This window comes from Tamandua tetradactyla, chromosome 3 (assembly GCF_023851605.1).
Source record: "Tamandua tetradactyla isolate mTamTet1 chromosome 3, mTamTet1.pri, whole genome shotgun sequence".
Taxonomy (NCBI): Eukaryota; Metazoa; Chordata; class Mammalia; order Pilosa; family Myrmecophagidae; genus Tamandua; species Tamandua tetradactyla.
In genome coordinates this window covers 117228782-117239730 of record NC_135329.1, presented here as the reverse complement: position 1 = coordinate 117239730, position 10949 = coordinate 117228782, and the positions used below count along the sequence as shown (strand labels likewise).

General features: G+C 33.9%; 1 long non-coding RNA gene across 1 annotated transcript; it reads right to left on the bottom strand.

The window, feature by feature from the left end:
• Positions 1 to 1859: 1859 nt before the first annotated feature.
• LOC143676306 (uncharacterized) lies at positions 1860 to 10709 on the bottom strand. The gene is made up of 4 exons (XR_013171989.1): positions 10625 to 10709; positions 9105 to 9157; positions 3960 to 4132; positions 1860 to 1937 (listed from the first exon to the last, which is right to left on the bottom strand). It is a non-coding gene; the product is annotated as an uncharacterized LOC143676306 (long non-coding RNA).
• Positions 10710 to 10949: the final 240 nt, after the last annotated feature.

Genomic DNA, 10949 nt, shown 5'->3' with positions numbered 1-10949 from the left:
CACCCTGGACATGCATACATCATCCTGGACATGCATACATCATCCTGGACATGCATACATCATCCTGGACATGCATACATCACCCTGGACATGCATACATCATCCTGGACATGCATACATCATCCTGGACATGCATACATCACCCTGGACATGTGATTCTACCCCTCTTAAATGAGCTTTTCCTCAATTCTACTGCATCCTTAAGGCAAGGGAGTAATCCGGCTCTTTGATTACAAATCACTCTACTCAGAGGGTGAAGTTTTATGGCTTATTATCTTTTCAAGGTTGTTTTTGATATTTAGTCTAATTGATTTCTCCTTTATTGAGAACACGTCATGGTGTGGCCAGGGGATAATTCTGTGATAATAAAGTCAATTCTGGGGCTACCTCAGGGTACTGAGGTCTTTCCAGTGCAGGAACTCCACTACATGACCTCCATCACCTCACCTAACTCATGGCGATGTCTTTAGAAAATCATTCATTCACCCCCGTTTGATTTCCGCACTAGGGTGTGTTACTGTCAAATATTCCAGACTGCAGATGTTTCTGGGGATATAAATGAAGCCTGATTCATCATGAACCTGTGAACTCAGCTAGTCACTAGAGCAGATGGAATGTGAACAAAGGTCAAAATAGATTCCTCTCCATAGTATGTTTGCTGACACTGTAATAGGAATAAGTCTCTGCTCTATAATCGACAACAAGCCATGAAAACTACTCATGAGGATGTTTAAAGCAGCATTTCACTCTGAGCTAAAAGCATTTCTTAGCTTCAAAGTGGAGGCTGCCATCTTGTTAAAATAATGGTCAATTACAAATGTCCATATGCCAGTCTGGTAGAGGAAAGTGAACCTCATTTCCCAGAAAAGAATCAACTTATTGCTTTAATGGACAGTGACAGAAAGAGTCTAAAAAAGTGGATAATCTACATGTGAAATTTGGTGTCTTAGAACACATTTTATGATTTTCAATATTGTCTATTCAGATATGTATTGCCTACTATAATACATTTTATTTACCTATCCTGACTGCTTAGCTAAAGCTAAGTGATAGGAGAAAACAGCTCATGTTAAAAAAAAAAAATGTGTTGTCGATAATCCATAAGGTACTTAATTCATGGCTATACATAATTGTGCAGAATAATTCTTTTAAGAGTTAATAATGAAAAGTAAATATATATGTATAATATATATATAGTGAACATATGTATTTACTTTTTATGTATATATTAAATATATATGTATATATTTACCTTTTATTATTTATATATACATATACAACTGTGTAAACATATCCACACATATATCCATGTATGTGCATCTGTGTATAGAAACACACAAGCTGGATGTATATCAAGCCTACAGTAAATGTTCCCAGCTAACTGTGTTTTGGGAGTCGTTGGAAATGGGTTAAGAAAATACTTTATAAAACTCATGCTAGTGATGTCATATATGACCTTTATAAAATGGTTGCCTCCAGTCCAGAATTTAGAAAGGTCAATGGGCAATTTAAAATAAAACACCAAGTATATTTTTCTCAACTTGTCCATGGTGGCAAGTTTTTCTTACTCTTTCTAGGTGAAGTTCCACTGGATTCTGGGTACAATGAGAACACTATTTTTGAGTGATAACATATCAAACAATAAAATTAATTGAGAAACTTTAGTGACGATGATGAGCAGTTATACAGCACATTTAATTAATGTCATTTAATTACCACAACAACTTGTGAGGCAGGAGGTTTTATTTTTTCATGACAGAAAAATACATGGAGGCTTAGAGAGGGTAAATGATGTAACACAGAGTCATTAGGCATATTCAGTAAAGATGAGACTGGAGCTCAGATCTGACTCCAAGGCTATATTTTTCTCTCTGTATATTATGCTTTGGTGCAGTGAATAGACAAAGACTATCTTCTGTGTATTTACCTCAGAAAACCTAAAAAAAAAAATTAAGTATATGCTCTAAAGGACCTATTTTTCTCTTCCTTTTACAAGTTGAACTATAAAAAAATTAAAAATGTGCACAATGTTACATCTTGAAAACATCACCTTATAACTCTTTGAAAATTGAATATATGTGGAAAGGAGCAAAATGTATAAATGGTTTAATACTCTCATTTTACTGAGCCGTCTAATTCTGCAAGGAGATACAAGCTTATTGTCCGTAAGTTCTTTGAGACAACATATATCTCCAAACAATTTATGCTATTGCATATGAGAGTTGCACAGGTGAAATTAAAAAATCAGGAAGAACTGAAAAGAACAAAAGAAGATAAAACAATAATCTGGGTGGTGCAACAGTGGCTCAGTGGTAGAATTCTCACTTGCCATGCCAGAGACCTGGCTTCATTTCCCAGTGCCTGCCCGTGCAAAAAAACAAAACAAAATAACAAAAAAATAATCTGGCAGCTCTGGTGGGAGTCTAATTTACAGGGGCAATATATACCCACACAGTGGCTCTTAGTTTTGCACTATGCCCTGAATTTCACTATAATGAAGAGGTGAAAGACAGAGAGTCCTACTGACAACAGTCAACTATAAATTTGTGTTGGAAATGTTGCAGTGAAAATATTCTCAAATATTTATTATAGCAGGTCATTTTAAATGGAGAAGACCTGGAAAGAGAAGGTGAGTGGGTGCAGACTTTAAAGAAGTGATGGAACAGAAAAATTATAAAGTATGTAAGTGTGTGCACATGTGTATGGTAATCTGTTATATCACATTGGAGCTGCTTCTAGGCCAAACTCAGGCTGGTGGACCCTCTGAATCTTCAGGCAGCACTTCCTGCTGTCTCCTGCCAGCCTCTGTGTTCCTCTCCATGGCTTCCATGAGATCGTAGCATTTGGCTTACAGCACCACCTTTACAAAGTCAGGCTCTCCTTTACATACTCATATCAAGTTCTTAATAAGAACTGTTCAACCTGAGCACATTATTCTCATTAAAAATAATAAGTATTAAGATTATTTTTGCATGAACACAGGATGTTTCATGCTGAAAGAGATTATTCCTGCTCAATAAGCATTATTATTAATAATAATGTGCTAGCTGAAGGACAAAGCAGACCTTTTATAAGGTAGGAACTGTTCTTTTTAAAAATAACATTTATTATTTCTGATTAAAATATTGAAAATTATGAAGAGAAAAGTAAAAAAAATTGCCCATGATTCCAGCTTCTTGAGATAACTGCTATTAATATTTTGGTATATTTATTTGTATATATGTGTGTGAGTGTGTATATTAATTGGTTCATACTATATATATATAGCTTTGAATCCAACTTTATCAACCCATCAGTCCATAGACTTTCCCAGAATTTAATATTATTTGAAAACATTATTAATTTGTTTTAAATTTATCATAAATATATTTATTGCCTAAATATCTCTACCTCAATATGTGCATTTTTTAACTTGCTTTGTACTTTAAATAAAGCTATGGTAAAACTTTGTACACAATTCTTAGTCTGACAAAAAGTTAAACTTTTGTGTGTTTTCTGAATTTCATATGAAGCTTTTAGTGGCTTTTCTTCAACGTCTTCAGTAAAATACAAATATATTGCTGAATTAATGTTCCACTAATTAAAAAGATTACAGCTGTCAAACATAAACATTTGTGAAATATTGAGTTCAATAACAGTACAGTATAGGGATTTTTCTATAGAACTTCTCAGCCTTTAATATGCAAATGTGGACTATGCATTACTAAGAAGTACTTTAGGCAGCAAACCATTTTTCCTAAGACGTATTGCTTTGTGGGATTTCAGTTTGGGAAGCTTTAAATATGAAACAATCTTTTGATTCAAAGTATTTATTTTTTATCATGGTAATTAAGGGTTTTCTAAGTATATTAGGTAGTATCACCAGGCTATGCTGCAAAAATAAATAAACCCTGAAATCAGTGTGGCTTAACCCAAGAAGGTTTATCCTGGCTCAAGTCATTGTATATAAGGCCACTCACCTGTTTCTTTTCCAATAGTGTCCCAGGGACTCAGTCTGCTTCCAAATTGTAACTCCACCAGACCTGAGGATTTTCTTTCAGCCATTTGAATGAGAACAAATGTGGAGAGGGCACACTAGCTCTTAACTTCTGTGGTCCATGCTCAATTGGTGAGAATTAATTATGATGCTCATCTAGATTCACAGGGAATGGGAAAGATTGAGCATATACATGTTTGATGAATAATAGCAATCTTTGCCATATTTCTTTCTTTTTTTTATTAATATGGAATTGATGTTGGATTTTGATGAATGTCTATTTGGAAGCTATTGGGATGAAAAAATTATGAGCCTATTGTTATTATGTTGTGCAATAAATATCCTAATATTGAATTCTCTTTATAGTCATCAAACAAAACTCTATGCTAAGATGATAAATTATTATCTTAATGGCTTTTTTTTTTTTTTGGATTGGCATTTATAGTAGTTTTACATCTATATTCATGAATGAGATTGCATCGTAATTTTCCTATTCAGTGCTGTTTGTTAGATATTATCAGGGATTTATTATGGAAAGTTTTTCATGTTTTTTATTAAATTATTTATTTTTTAATTTTATTAACTTTTTTTATTCTGGGGTACATAGGTCAGGAATTGAACCCAGTCTCTCGCATGGCAGGCAAGCATTCTATCACTGAATCACTCATGTACCCAAACTTTTTATTTTGAGATAATTGTACATTCACATGCAGTGAATTCTGTATACCCACTGGTCCATTTCCCAAATGGCGACATCTTGCAAAACTATAGTGCAAAACAAAAGCAAGTATATTGATACTGGTATAGTCAAGATAAAGAAACATTTCCATCACCATGAAGACCCCTTATGTTGAACTGTTATAGCCACAACAACTTCCCTTTTCCCTTTATCTCCTCCTTAAACCCTGACAACAACTTATCTGTTCTCCTTTTCTATAGTATAACTTTGTCATTTCAAGAATGTTATAAGTGGAGTCATAAAATACATAAACTTTGGGATTGGCTTTTTTCATTCAGCATTATCCTCTGGGTATTCCTCTAGGTTTCTATATTTATTAATAAAAATTCATTTCTTTTTTTTCCTTTTTTTTTTTTTTGCATAAGCAGGCACTGGGAATTGAATCTGGGTTTTTGGTATGACAGGCAAGTTCACTGAGCCAGCATGGCCTGCCCAATTCATTTCTTTTTATTGCTGGGTAGTATTCCATGGTATTGCTATAGAACAGTTTAACCATACACCTGTTCAAAAGTCATCTGGTTTTTGGCTTATTTACAATTATTATTTAATAATCTTATTTACAAAGATTATTATATATAAATAATCTGCTGTGAGGTTTTGTATGACAATAAATTTTCGTTTTTCTGGGATTGATGCACAGGTGTGCAGTTGCTAGGTTGTAAGGTAGTTGCATAATTAGTTTATCAGTTTAAGAAACTGCCAATTGTTTTCCAGAGCAATTGTACCATTTTACATCCCTACTAGCTAGGTATGAATGATCCAGTTTCTCTTCATCCTGGCTAGCACTTTGTGCTGTCACCTTTTAAAAATTTTGGTCATTCTGAAAGGCATGTAGTGATACCTTGTTATTTTAATCTGCATTCCCTTAATTGATAATTATGTTTAATGTCATTTCATGTGACATTTGCCATCTCCATATTCTTTTTGATGCACTGCCCCCTGTGTTTACTTTTGTTCCTCTTTTAGTTGGATTGTTTTTTTAGACTCTTGTTTTAAGAATTCATTATTCTAGACACTAGTCTCTTTTGGATATGTGGCTTACAAATTTTTCTCATGTCTATAGCTTGTTTTCCACTCAGAGCAAAATTTTGAATATTGCTAAAGTACAATTTATCAATTTTTCTTTTTATGGATTTTACTTTTGGTGTCAAGTCTAAGAACTTTTTGCCAAGATCTAGCTCTTTGAAAGTTTTCTCCTATAATTTTTCTGCAAAACTTTTCTATTTTTACCTTTCAGTCTATGACCCATATTTAATTAATTTTTGTGTGAGGTCTGAAGTTTAAGTCGAATTTCAATATTTGCCTATGGACATCCAATAGCTCCAGCACCATTTGTTAAAAAGACTATGCTTCCTCCCTTGAATTGCTTTTGCACTTTTATAAAAAAAATCAATTGGACATATTTGTATTGTTCTCTTTCTGGGTTCTTTGGTCTATTCCATTGATCTATGTGTCTTTCTATCCATTGGTACAACACAGTCTTGAATACTTATACATAAACAGTCTTGAGATCAGGTAGCTTCATTGTTCCTACTTTATTATCAAAATTGTTATAGCTATTCTGGTTTCTTTGCGTTTCCCTATAAGTTTTAAATAAACTTGCCTATATCTACAAAACATCTTGCTGAGATTTTGATAAATCTTTCAATATGTCATTTTTCTTCAATCATCAAACATAATTTAGAAAACTCAGGAGAAGGGAAAAGTCTATTGTACTTACCCATATTTTTCTTTACCATGTTCTTTCTTAGTAATGTTCCAAGGTTTTTTTTTGATCATTTCATTTATGTTTAGAGAACTTACTTTAACCATCATTTTAAGGCTGCTAGGGAAAATTTTTCTTAATTCTCCTTTATCTGAGAATGTTTCAATTTTCCTTTATTTTTGAAGGATAATTTCTCTGGATGTGGGATTCTGGGCTGACAATTCTTTTCACTCAGTATTTGAAAAATGTGCATTTCCCTCTGTACTCCATGGTTTCTGATGAGGGAATCCTCTGTTATTTGAATTGTTTTTCTGTATAGCTAACAAGTCATTTTTCTTTTACTACTGTTAAGATTTTTTTTCTTTGCTTTGGTTTTCAGAAACTTGACATGATATCTAAGTGTAGATTTCTTACTGTTTATCCTGTTTGAGGTTTCCGTGGCTTCTTGAATCTGTGTATTTATGTCTCTGGCAAAATTTGGGAAGTTTCCAGCTATTATTTCTTCAAGTATTTTTTCAGTCCTGTTCTCTTTCTCCTCTCCCTCAGTGATTCCTATGACACAAATGCTAGATAATTTATTGTAGAATCTCAGATCTATTTTCTAAAGAACTACATATGACTGATGTTTTTCAAGCTCTTTGTGTTTTGTTAATTAATTTATTTGCTTGGTAACAACTACCAATTGAACATCTTTGTACCTAGTACTGTGTTATATGTATTAGAAATGCAAGAGTAAGCATGATAGATATCGTCCATGCCCTCTTGTACCTTACAGTTTACTAGGGAAATCAGCATTGAAACAAAAATATAAGAAAAAGTATGGGTGTGTAAGTCAGTGGTACTATCTAACAGCTTAGTTTGAGAATCAGAGAAAGCATCTCTAAAACCTTGTTAGACTGACACCTGGAATTTGACTAGCAGTTGCAGAGTTGGAGAAGGAACATTCTGAGTAAAGGGAAACCCAGTGATGAAGACACTGGAATGAAATGAGAATAAAGGAAATTAAAAGTTCACAAAAAGTTCACAAAGAAGACTTGAAATACCTAGAGCTCTGAGACTGAAGAGGAGTGGGGCAGCTGAACTGCCCAGAGGGGTGGGTAAAAGCTCAGCTGTGCATGACTGTGTGAATCAATGCTAGGATTTGACACTTTGTTCTAAGAGTAATGTGAATCTTTGAGGGGTTTTAACATGAAAATGATATAACTAATTATGCATTTTAAATAGGATACTCTGGATATAGAATTTGCTTTCTGAATTCTATGGGTTTTTTTCCTTGGTCTTCTGCAATTTAATTTGCAAAGTAGAAGTCTGAGGATAACTTGAATTTTGTTTCTTTGAATGTGGTATACTTTTTTCACCCTAGATGTTTATGTAAAATTTGTTTATTCTTGAAGTACAAGCATTTCTAAAAGGTTTCTCTTGTATAAGTCTCTTTAATATAACCTTTCTTGGAATATAGTGATCCATTTGTATATACATATATACATATATAAATATATGTTTTTAAGGAATTTTTCCAGGTTTGGAACTTTTTCTTTTGTTATGATTTTTACTTATTGCTTCAATTCCATTTATTCTGTTTTCTTGGTAACCTCTATAATACCAAGACTGAATTTTTATTTTTTTGTTTGCTGTACCTCCCATCATTCTATGTGTAACAAACATACAGGAACTTATTCACATGCATATACATATATATCTCTCTCTATATGTATATAGAGACATATGTGGAAAGATACTTGTGTATGTGTGCATATATGTATATAAAAATACAACCTGTGTCTGTGTGTGTGTGTATTTACATAGAGAGGAAAAAGTTTTCAGGTTTTTCTCTGCCTTCTTAGGAAATTTAATGCAAATTTGAGAGGTTCTGTCAGTAGTACTAGCTAAATGCCATTTAAGTATGAAATTGCTGTTCTGTTTTTAGGAAATTCCATCTGTAATCTACAGTAAAGACATAATCCATGCAGAAAAGGGGAAGAGAGGTTTGGAATTTGTTTAGTGGTGTTGAGAATATTCCAAGGAAAAACCAGAGTGGGAGAGGAAGTAGAGTATCACTTGGTCGTTTGCTCAGTTGAATTCTCATTCTATTTTATTCCAAAGACAGAAATGCCTCATCTGTGGAGGCCATTAATTTGCCTCTCTTTATGAATTTATCAAACCATTTTAGGTCTGTGGCATTCTCCTTCATTAAAAGCCAAATCAAACAACGTGAAATACAAACATAATATTTAGAAGGACAGTTTCTGTGAACCTTTTAGGAACTCATTCTTGCAAACAGAAAGCTCTTCTGCAAGTCTAACCCAAACTGAATGAAATGTTTTAGAAGTCGATGTCCCATTTCTCTTACTGGGGTAAGTAGAAACCAGTGTTCGTGAAAAATGACCAAATTTCTAGCTGGAGATATACTTCCTCAATTGATTTGGAATCACTTATGCATTAGATAAATAGGGATATTAAAAAAATTCTGAATTAACATGTCCCCCAATCCTGGTCTCCTTTTTTGGTAGGTAATATATAAAAACTCTTGAATCTGAAGGAATTACTGTCTGCAGGCAAGGTTTAAACATTGATAAATTATTGCTTTTGTGTTACTCTTCTCTGCTTGAGAAGAATGCAGTTCCCTAGGGAAGAATATGGATTGTGCAGCTGGGGTCTGGTGGGGTCATGACTCCATCACTTACTAGCTCGGTGATCTTGGGCAAGTGACAACGTTTCTGCGCTTCAGGTTTCTCATCTGAAATACAGGGAAAGACTCACTTCATTTAAAGAAATAATGCATTTAAGCCCATGGAACAGTGCCTAAAATTTACCAGGTGATATACTTATCACTTATTACTGTTATTTTTAATGCAATCATCAGTTCAATAGGTCTGTCCCATTTATATGAAATGCCTCCTATAGAAAAGAAATAAGTTGCTGATAAATAGCAGTTCATGAGCAAAACTAAAAAACTTCCTAAGTTCTAAAGATTACTATTTAAAAGAGACCAACTGATTACTTTTTTGGGGGGGAGGGTGGTGGTCTGGGAATTGAACCTGGGTCTTCCACATGCAAGGCAAGCATTCTAACCACTGAACCACCTGTGCACCCTTGGTTACTTTTAAAAAGTTGGTTGGACACTTTGAACTTATTTAATTTCCAAAAGTCCTTTATAAGTCTAATATTCAGTAGAAATGTATCTTGGATGATCAACATTAAAGAAATGACTAATTTCTTATAGAAGTTTAACCCTTGGCACCCTTGGAAGTTAATCTTCCTTTTCAAGTAATTACATTCTCAGGGAATTTGTTTTGTTTTGTTTCCAGTAAATGGCTCCTTAAGCCACTGTTATTCCCTCCAGTACCCATAGAGACACAGAAAATATGAACAAGTGGAATTTATTGCTCTGAATTTGAACAGAATCTTATGACTGTTTTCTTTGTAAGTTCAAGGTACTGTTTAAGTCCTTTAGCTTAGAAGCTATTGGAATGAAAATATTTATGTTGCAGATTTACTTTTTCATAATGATGCATGGGAAGAATATTCTGCAAGAACCAGAGAACATGGTATTTGCTGGGAGAAACTCAACATTACAACCAGTTGAAATAAAGAACACCAATCCCATAGTACTAACAAACTGGGGATTCCTTTCCAAAGCTTTCTATTATCCAAAGGATACTTTTCTGGTGTGCAGAGAAGTTGTCTCTGGGACTGTCACACTTGGAATTCCAGCAGATTACCCTATCATCAAGTCATCAGTATGCTGCTATTTGAATAAACACAGCTGTTGTTTTCCAAGAAATATGGCTAGGAGCAGCAAGGAAAAAAGGGCAATTAGTGTTATTGAAATGCAAGGGTACTCAGGATGTTGTATATATGTGTGTGTGTGTATATATATGTATATATATACATATATATACACACACACATACAAAAGTGTTAGTTCCCTAAAACTCTATTTACTATGCTATGATTTAACAGTACGGGAGCAATGATCCCCTCCCCAAATCTTTAGTAATTTACTGCATTTTGCTATTTGCTTCATATTAATGATGAATAATTTTCATAATGAAATACATATTTTAATTTATATGACCGTATGCTATCTCCTATTCATAAAAACCTTAAATTTTTGACTGCAACTTGTGCTAAAGACCCATACGTATAGGTAGACAAATAGGGCAATTTTTAAAATTCTACTGATTTTCATTAATTTCCTTGCCTTTGGAACATCTGGAGAATAAAGATGTCATGTAGTAGGTCTGGGAATAGGCTTATTGTTAGGGAGCCGAGGAGAAACCTTCAGCAAGGCACAGAGAGAAAAACAGTGAACCAGAAGGGTGACATCATAAACCAGCTGTGTGACCACAGCAAGGGACACAGCCCCCTGGATCCCAGTTTCTTTAGCTGAAAACTGATGAGGTTGGGTGACATGATCATTTCAGATCTTTTCAAATTCTATGATGCTTCTAAGATAGGTCTTTATTATTCAGGGTTGACCTTCAGTGCAGAGTAGCACATCTATTACAAAGATCATCAGAACTGGT